The 8,635-nt window shown below is 42.3% G+C and overlaps 1 long non-coding RNA gene across 1 annotated transcript; it reads right to left on the bottom strand.

Annotated features, from left to right (window-relative positions):
- Positions 1–313: 313 nt before the first annotated feature.
- Positions 314–7,054, bottom strand: LOC140712117 (uncharacterized). The gene is made up of 3 exons (XR_012093569.1): positions 6,653–7,054; positions 4,828–4,967; positions 314–654 (listed from the first exon to the last, which is right to left on the bottom strand). It is a non-coding gene; the product is annotated as an uncharacterized lncRNA (long non-coding RNA).
- Between the last annotated feature and the right edge of the window lie 1,581 nt (positions 7,055–8,635).

Raw genomic sequence — 8,635 nt, 5'->3', positions numbered from 1 at the left:
GGCTCAGTGAATCTGCATTTTCACCTAAACAATAGGGCAGAGGAAGCACTCAGATATGCATTTGTCTCAGGTGAGACTCAGAGGGATGACTCTGAGGTCTGTCTGTCCTTTGTCCACAAGGGATTTCCTTGTGGCCAAATTGTGAGGGAGATATGTAGCTTTTTATCTTTGTAGCGGTCTTATTCAAAAATAACACCGGAGGCAGGTTTGCCTGACATAGTTCCCAGCTTGACTTTCCCCTTGGCTTAGTGATTTTGGGGTCCCAAGATTTATTTTCCTTTGACACCTCTAAAATGGAGAGACAAACCAACCACTCTCAACCAACATTGACAGTTAACAAAAGCAGTTACCATTTTATTTGTTAAGACTCCTTCAGTCTTAAGAGACACAATGCCAAATCAGAATAGTTCAATTTAAAATGAACGTACTGACTCATATAATCAAGTGCAGGAATGGAGTACATATCAAAAGTTCAAGAAATTCCAGAGATGTCAGCTGGTGTCCCCTCTCTCTTTCTTAGCCTCTGCTTCTCTCTCTCTCTCTTCTGCTTTTCTCTGTCAGCTTCCTTCTCTCCCAATACACACGGGCACCGTCACTATGATGGAGGCATCAGAGAGCTCCAGGCTTTCATCATCCCAGTTCCAATTCTGGATTCTAGAGAAAGTGATTCCTTCCAGTGCTTGTGTATAAAATTCCAACAGAGATCACCTACCCATTTGGGGACCACTTTCTGAACTAAGAATGGACAGGCCTGTGTCACTTCCCCCAACCCTGTGCAGAATGAGGAACAAGGAATGAGGAGGGCTAAGCCTCTTTTGGGTAAGGGAAGAGTGGGAGTGTGGCAGTGAAGGTCCCAGCCAGATCTAACAAAGAACGCCAAAGGCTTATGCTGACCCAACTCTGATAAGGCAGTGAAGCTAGGTGTGTTCACACCTAGAAAGATCATCACTCGGGCAATTTGCCACTTGCTTGATTACACAATTCGCCTGTGTTTAGTCTGCCAATCTCTGGAGTTTTGGACAATTTCAGATCACTGGTGTCTGGGGCAAGCATTTCATAAGCTAAGTCCGTATGTCACTGGGTCAGGTGGAATTGAGTCCCTTATAAGCCTCATGGAGGCCAGGTCCTTTAATCACAGCTTACTATTACTTTTTATATCTTATGTCACACCTGTGGACAGCCATTAGAACAGCAGATAGGTGGCATTCATCCTGCCACTCCCTGCTCCCATGCCCTAGCAGATATAACTCATTAATCAAAGCACTCTTTCACACTGAGCCAGAGAGGGCGTCAGAACCGTTCTCAACAAAGTTCCCCAGGCAGCCACTGCACCCACTGGGAGTTGGTATGTGAGGCGAGACCTATTTGTTATCTCACAGCTATGGTGTCACAAGCCAATTAATTGATGATCTCTTTTTTCTCATTACGCCATGGCCAGTCAGCAGAGGGAGGACCTATGTGAAATTCCCCATTGGTAAAGTTGCCCAAAGACTTCACAAGATTGAAAAAGCAGCATGGCCCTTTGGGGGCTGTGGCAGGGGCCGGGCATTGTGGGGAAAGTCTCTCTGATTAAGACATTGTGTGAAACATGCACGAAGATGCAGGTACAACAGTGTTATTCGAGGTCATCAGATCCAGTAGATAGCCAGATATTTTCCAGCAGATCGTCTACACATGCTTCCTCCGGATTTCCTTACTGAAAGATGAATAAGCTGAAACAATATAGGGACCCTGACAGTTCAGGAAAGAATAAAGAGCGTGGCCCTGAAGATGCAGAGCAAATGCCTGTTTTGGAAGATGATTTACGATAGAAAAACATGGAAGTCAACCTTCGAAAGCAACCTTTTTGTGATCTCAAACAGTTACAAGAAAATATTAACATTGCAAAATTATACAGAAGATATGAAAAATAAATAAAGATGCAGGTTGACATATAAATGGAGTTGGATAAACAGGATGAAACAAAAGTAAAACATAACCAAAGTACTTTGAAGGCACTGTAGAGTGAACAGATAGTGTGGAAAACTAAATTTGAATGTAAAAGACAAATTAAGAATCTTTGTAAATACACAAAGGCATATAGACACAGGTGATTTGAACTAAACAATTAACAAGCTTCAGCTAATAGATCTGTATGTATAAACCTGCAGTGGGTTTAGATAGCTTTACACATGAGTTCTATCAAACATATAAGGACTAGGTCATCTTTAGTACATATACACTGTTTTAGAGAATAGAAAAAAAGAGAAAGTTTTCCAACTCATTTTATGAGACTATAAATACTCTTGATCTCAAAACCAGAAAAAATAGCAAACTAAAAGAAAATTATAGGCCAATTTTACTAATAAACATAGACTTCATAATGCTAAGTAAAATGTTAGTACATCAAATTCTGCAAAACAATATTGTAAAAGAATAATATATCAAGACCAATTGCAAGGATGTAAGGATGTTTTAACACTAGGCAAGGTAATGTAATTCAGTGCGTTAACAGATTAAAGAAAAACCAGCTCGGTGAAACAGAAAACACACAGATAAAATTTGTCATTCATTCATTCATAATTTACGAAAAGAGAAGCTTATTAAACTAATACTAGAATGGAATTTCCTTATAATGAAGAGTATCAATCAAAAATCTCTATCATGCATGATAGTTAATGTCAAAATTGTGACTTTTCCCTTTAAAAAATCAGATGCAGCCAGGAGTGGTGGCTAACACCTGTAATCCCAGTACTTTGGAAAGCCAAGGCAAGCAGATTGCTTCAGCCCAGGAGTTCAAGACCAGCCTGGGCAACCAGGCTGTATTTCTCTACAAGAAATACAATACAGGCACGTGGTGGTGTGTACCTGTAGTCCCAGCTACCTGGGAGGCCGAGGTGGGGGGATCACCTAAGCCCAGGAGGTTGAGGTTACTGTCAGCCATGACTGTACCACTGCACTCCAGTCTGAGTGACAGAGCAAAACCCTGTCTCAAAAAAAAAATCAGATCCAAAAATGCTAACTATCAGTACATCCATTTGACATTGGATTGGAGATCTTAGCTGCACAGTAAGACAAGGAAAAACAGAAGGGATAAGGACTAGAAAGGAAGAAGCGAAACTGTCATTATTCACATGTTATGTATAAAGTTTTGGTGCCGCAAAAGGAATAGCACTCGAATCTAAAATTTTCTTTTTAATTCTCAGCAAGGCAAGGGTGCGCCTTTGCAGATGGAGCAATGGGGAGCGCACACTTGGACTAGGGAGGGGAAATGATCAGAATGAGTTAGGGTGGAGCAGGTGATCGGAATGAGTCAGGGTGGAGTAGGTAATTGAAAAAGGTTGCTTTACCAGGAAGTTAAGTTTAAAAGTAGAAGGCAAAGAATTGAACATACTGACATATTAATTCTTTGAAAAGAAATTTAGAACTCATATCTAACACACAGATAACATTAATTTCTACATAGAAAATGCAAAATAATCTGCAGGAAAATTATACAAATTTATTAAACATTTCATATGCTATATATTGGTGTATGCAAGTTTGCTCCCCACACACACATTTAGTGATGAGTATTCAATGCCTACCCTGTGCCAGGTCCTGTGACACATGCCGGGTATAGAGTGGGGAATAGAAGAGATAAGACCCTGCCTTCACAGTTTACAGTCTAGGAAAGAAGGTAGTTAAACAAGAAGATAATAACACAGTGAGATAAGTGTTATCACAGGAACAGAGGGAGAACTTGAGACTGTGGCAGGAGCCTCTAATCCTGGGCAGAGAGAGGCAGGGGGTCGAATAAATCTTCCCCCAAAAATTAAAATATGAGCTGAGGTTTGAAAACTGAAAAGCAGTTAGGCAGAGAGCCTGAGGAAGAGTGTTCCAGCTGTGAGAGTGCCATTGGGAGGTTCCAGACAGAGGGCACGGCTCAAAAGTCCTGTAGAACCACATGGGAAGGTGGGGAGGTGGGGAAGCAGGGAGACTGTGAGGCCCCAGTGGAGAAAGCGGAGGTGGGAGCAGTGGGGTGAAGGACCTTGAAAGCCATAGCTAAGTTGGTTGAGGTGGCTTGTGCTTGTAATCCCAGCACTTTGGGAGGCGGAGGTGGGTGGATAACCTTAGGTCAAGAGTTCAAGACCCGCCTGGCCAACATGATAAAACCCTGTCTCTGCTAAAACTACAAAAATTAGCTGGGCATGGTGATGGGCGCCTGTAATCCCAGCTACTCAGGAAGCTGAGGCAGGAGAATCACTTGAACCCGGGAAGCAGAGGTTGCAGTGAGCCGAGATCGCTCCATTGCATTCTAGCCTGGGTGATGGAGTGAAACTCTGTCTCAAAAAAAAAAAAAAAAAAAAAAGACATGGCAAATAGTCTGAGTTTTATCCTACGGATAAGGGGAAGCCATTCAAGGCATTTAAACAATTTGCATTTTAGGAAGATTACTGTGGGCTGGGTGGGGGGCTCATGCCTGTAATCCCAGTACTTTGGGAGGCCAAAGCAGAAGGATCACTTGAGCTCAGGAGTTTGAGACAAATCTGGGCAACACAGTGAGACCTTATCTCTACAAAAAACGAAAAAAAAAAAAAAAAAAAAATTAGCTTGTCGTGGTGGCACATGCACCTGTAGTCCCAGCTACTTGGGAGGCTGAGGTGGGAGGATCAGTTAAACCCAGCAGGCTGATGCTGCAATAAGCCGTGATCGCACCACTACACTCCAGCCTGGGTGAGACAGCAACACCGTGTCTCAAAAAACACACAAGCCAAAAACTCCTCTGTCTCCAGTACGCCAAATGAATGTGGACAGCGTATGCCAGATTGGAGCTCAGGAGACTGGCTGCTGGGAAGCTGCACTTACCTAGGCACGAGGTGAGGTGGCACATATGAGGGTAGAGCTGGTAGGAATTGATGGATTCGAGAAGTATTCCGAAGATAGGGTCACAGCAGGTGGAGATATCATGGATGTAATGACATTCAAGCTTTAGGGTATGCCAAAGACTGGAAAGAAATGCACCAGAGTGTTAAAATTATCTCTCAGTTATAAAATTATGAAGGATTTTTGTTTTCTTCTTTATATATTTTTTCTTTCTTAATTTTTCTATAAGGAATTTAGGACATTCATGATCAAGAAAAGGTTACGAATAACCATTTTCTTGTTCCCTTTTTTTTTTTTTTTTTTTTTGAGATGGAGTCTCACTGTGTCGCCCAGGCTGGAGTGCAGTGACGCGATCTCAGCTCACTGTAACCTCCACCTCCTGGATTCAAGTGATTCTCCTGCCTCAGCCTCCTGAGTAGCTGGGATTACAGGCGCCTGCCACCATGCCTGGCTAATTTTTTGTATTTTTAGTAGAGATGGGGTTTCACTGTGTTTGCCAGGATGGTCTTGATCTCCTGACTTCGTGATCCGCCCACCTCAGGTTCTTGTTCCTAACATCTACTGCATAGGACTTAATGCTCTTCTAGGAAAATGATGAAAACCCATACTAACAGAATAATGGGTCAGCCGTGTGCTATTCTCCCATGTGAAATATTGTGCTTTTTATTGTGGTTTCTGATGATAACTCATAATCTCAAGGGACCGGATGTTTTAGAAACTAGAAAGTAATATGGAAAAGTAGGAAAAGTCCAGACTTTGTAGAAACAGGGACCTCTACTGCTTACCAGTTTAGCAGTCTTGGTAAAGTCACATAACTTCTCTGGAAATACCACCTATCACACTTTCATTGTCAAGTGTAATAGTGTGTATGAAAGCACTTGTCAAACGCCATACCAATGCTTGTAGTTACGTAGCATCGACTACAGCATGAAGTGTGAACTCCTCTCCTGGCTCTTAGAGTTTTCAAAAACTTACCTGAAATTAACCCTCCAATTGTATCTTGTTACACTTCACTCTTCTGTTGAATACTCCCTGTAACTGTGCTTTATTTTCTCAACCCCTTGTACATTTGATTGTTTGCAAAGACTGCGGCAGCAGTGCACATATTCTCAAGAAGATGCTGTATAGTGTAGGTGATCGTATGTCCTGGTTTGCCTGTTGCCCTGGCATCTCATGCATTTTACATTTATCCTAGATAACTGTGTCCTTTTGTGTTCAGCATTAGGAACTTCAGACCTACTTGGTCTGATAAATGCTTGTGGACTTTCGTTTCAATTCCACAGCACTCAGACCTTGGACAAATGATCGCTCTCTCTCTGAACTTTGCTCATCAGTAAAGTGGAGATAATAATATCTGCCCTGTGATTATTAGAAATCATATTCAATAAGTGATTGGCACATAGTAGGTATTCAATAAATCAGTAGCATTATTCCAGAAGTGCTGTTGCAATTAGTCTGGTGATTTTGCATTTTCCCAAACCAACAAAATTGCATTATTGTCATCAATATAATCAGCTGTTTGGTAAAGCAGGAATAGAGATTTATATTTAAAATAATGTTTGTACATATTTTTATATAACATATAATTTTATGTGCCCAGTCCGTTTAATTCTTTCAAGAAATCACTGGATTTTTTTTTCCTTTTTTTTTTTTTAAGCCAACTGAAGAACACATCAAAAGGAATTCACTGGATTTAACTCTACTAAAGGTAATCATTTGCATTAGTCAGGGTTCTCCAGGGGGACAGACTAATGGAAAATATATATATATATACACACAAAGGGGAGTTTATTAAGTAGTAACTCACGCAATCACAAGGTCCCACAATAGGCTGTCTGCAGGCTGAGGAGAAAGGAGAGCCAGTCCAAGTCCCAAAACTGACAAACTTGGTGTCCAGTGTTCTAGGGCAGGAAGCATGCAGCACGGGAGAAAGATGTAGGCTGGGAGGTTAGGCCAGTCTAGCCTTTTCACATTTTTTTCTGCCTGTTCATATTCTAGCTGTGCTGGCAGCTGATTAGATGGTGCCCACCCAGATCAAGGGTGGGTCTGCGTTTCCCAGTCCACTGACTCAAATGTTAATCTCCTTTGGCAACACCCTCACAGACACACCCAATATCAGTATTTTGCATCCTTCAATCCAATCAAGTTGACACTCAGTATTAACCATCACAAGTCCACTCCTTGTCAACTTGGATCCATACACATCTCCTCAGATCATACATAATCTTCAAATAAAGACAATAATTAGGTCATAATTACACCTAACATAATACAACTATCCTTTGTACAATCAGAAATGCACCAGTCCCCAACCTACATACTATTACATAAAGTTAACAATACTTAAATGCTGACGTGAAGTCAGTAAATCTATGTCACATGATAAAGGAGAAAGGAAATAAAATGAAGATATTTTCTTAGTACAAGTATACACATGCACAAACACATTTTTAACAAAAGAAGAAAGAAATACTCATGACAATTACAGCCCTTCTTTCTGCAGCTGGTCACGTGGTCATAGCTGGTATTGATGACCACCTTCTATTACCCATTCTGTATTCCCTTTGCCTTCAGCAAGAACCTCAGCAGGTCATGGTTTTTTCTCCTGGTGGAGTGACCCAAATCTTCATTGCTGAAGGGTCTGGGTCATTTGTAGTCCTACCTGGGTTGAGCTATTGTAGTTTCCCATTAATCTTAGTCACAGGTCATGGTGATACTAAGAGATACCCTAATGGATCTCCTGTATTCCATGCGTACTCTTCCTTACCTCCATTGTGGAGTAGTAGGCTGATTTCATCTTAATAGTCAGGGTCAATCACTGCAGCTAACACTGTAACTCCCTTCTTAGCCTGTTTTCTTAAAGGTAGGAGGAGACCAAAGTGGCCATGTGGCAATCTTAACTTCCAGTTTAATGGAATCATTCTTGTGTCTCCTGGTGGCAGCATTCCTCCCTCTGGACCTAAGACCTCTAGGCCAGCAGAACGTGATGTCGCAGGAACAGGAAGCAAAAATTTTGCTAGTGGGTCACTAGGGGTGATGGTGAGTGGTGCCACTTCCACTTCTACCCCTTCATTCCTGGACCCATGAATCCTGGCTAAGGGAGAAACGGTACCACATATTGGACACTGATTCAGAACATACATGGTCTTCTGGAGAACTTTGCCTCAGCCTTGCAAAGTATTGTCACCTAGTTGGTATTGTAATTGTGACTTCAAAAGGACATTCCACCATTCTATCAATCCAGCTGCTTCAGGATGAAGGGGAACATGGTAAGACCGGTGAATTTCATGAGCGTGAGCCCACTGCCACACTTCTTTAGTGAGAAAGTTAGTGCCTTGGTCAGAGGCAATGCTGTGTGGAATATGCTGACAGTGGATAAGGCATTCTGTGAGTTTATGGAGGGTAGTCTTGACAGAAGCATTGCGGGTAGGATAGGCAAACCCATATCTGGAGCAAGTGTCTATTCCACGGAGGACAAACCTCTGCCCTTCCATGATGGAAGAGGTCTAATATCATCAACCTGTCATCAGGTAGCTGAGTGATCACCCCGAGGAATGGTGCCACATCAAGGGCTCAGTGTTGGTCTCTGCTGCTGGCAAATTGGGCACTCAGCAGTGGCCACAGCCAGATCAGCCTTGGTGAGTGGAAGTCCATGTTGCTGAGTCCATGTGTCACCTCCATCCCTGTCACCATGGGCACTTTGTTCTTGGGCCCATTGGGTGATGACAGGGGTCGCTGCGGAAAGAGGCTGAGTGGTGTCCACAGGATGGGTCATCCTATCCACTTGATT

Source organism: Chlorocebus sabaeus, chromosome 7, assembly GCF_047675955.1.
Source record: "Chlorocebus sabaeus isolate Y175 chromosome 7, mChlSab1.0.hap1, whole genome shotgun sequence".
Lineage (NCBI taxonomy): Eukaryota > Metazoa > Chordata > Mammalia > Primates > Cercopithecidae > Chlorocebus > Chlorocebus sabaeus.
Note: the sequence above shows the minus strand (reverse complement) of the source record. Positions and strands in the feature narration are given on the sequence as shown.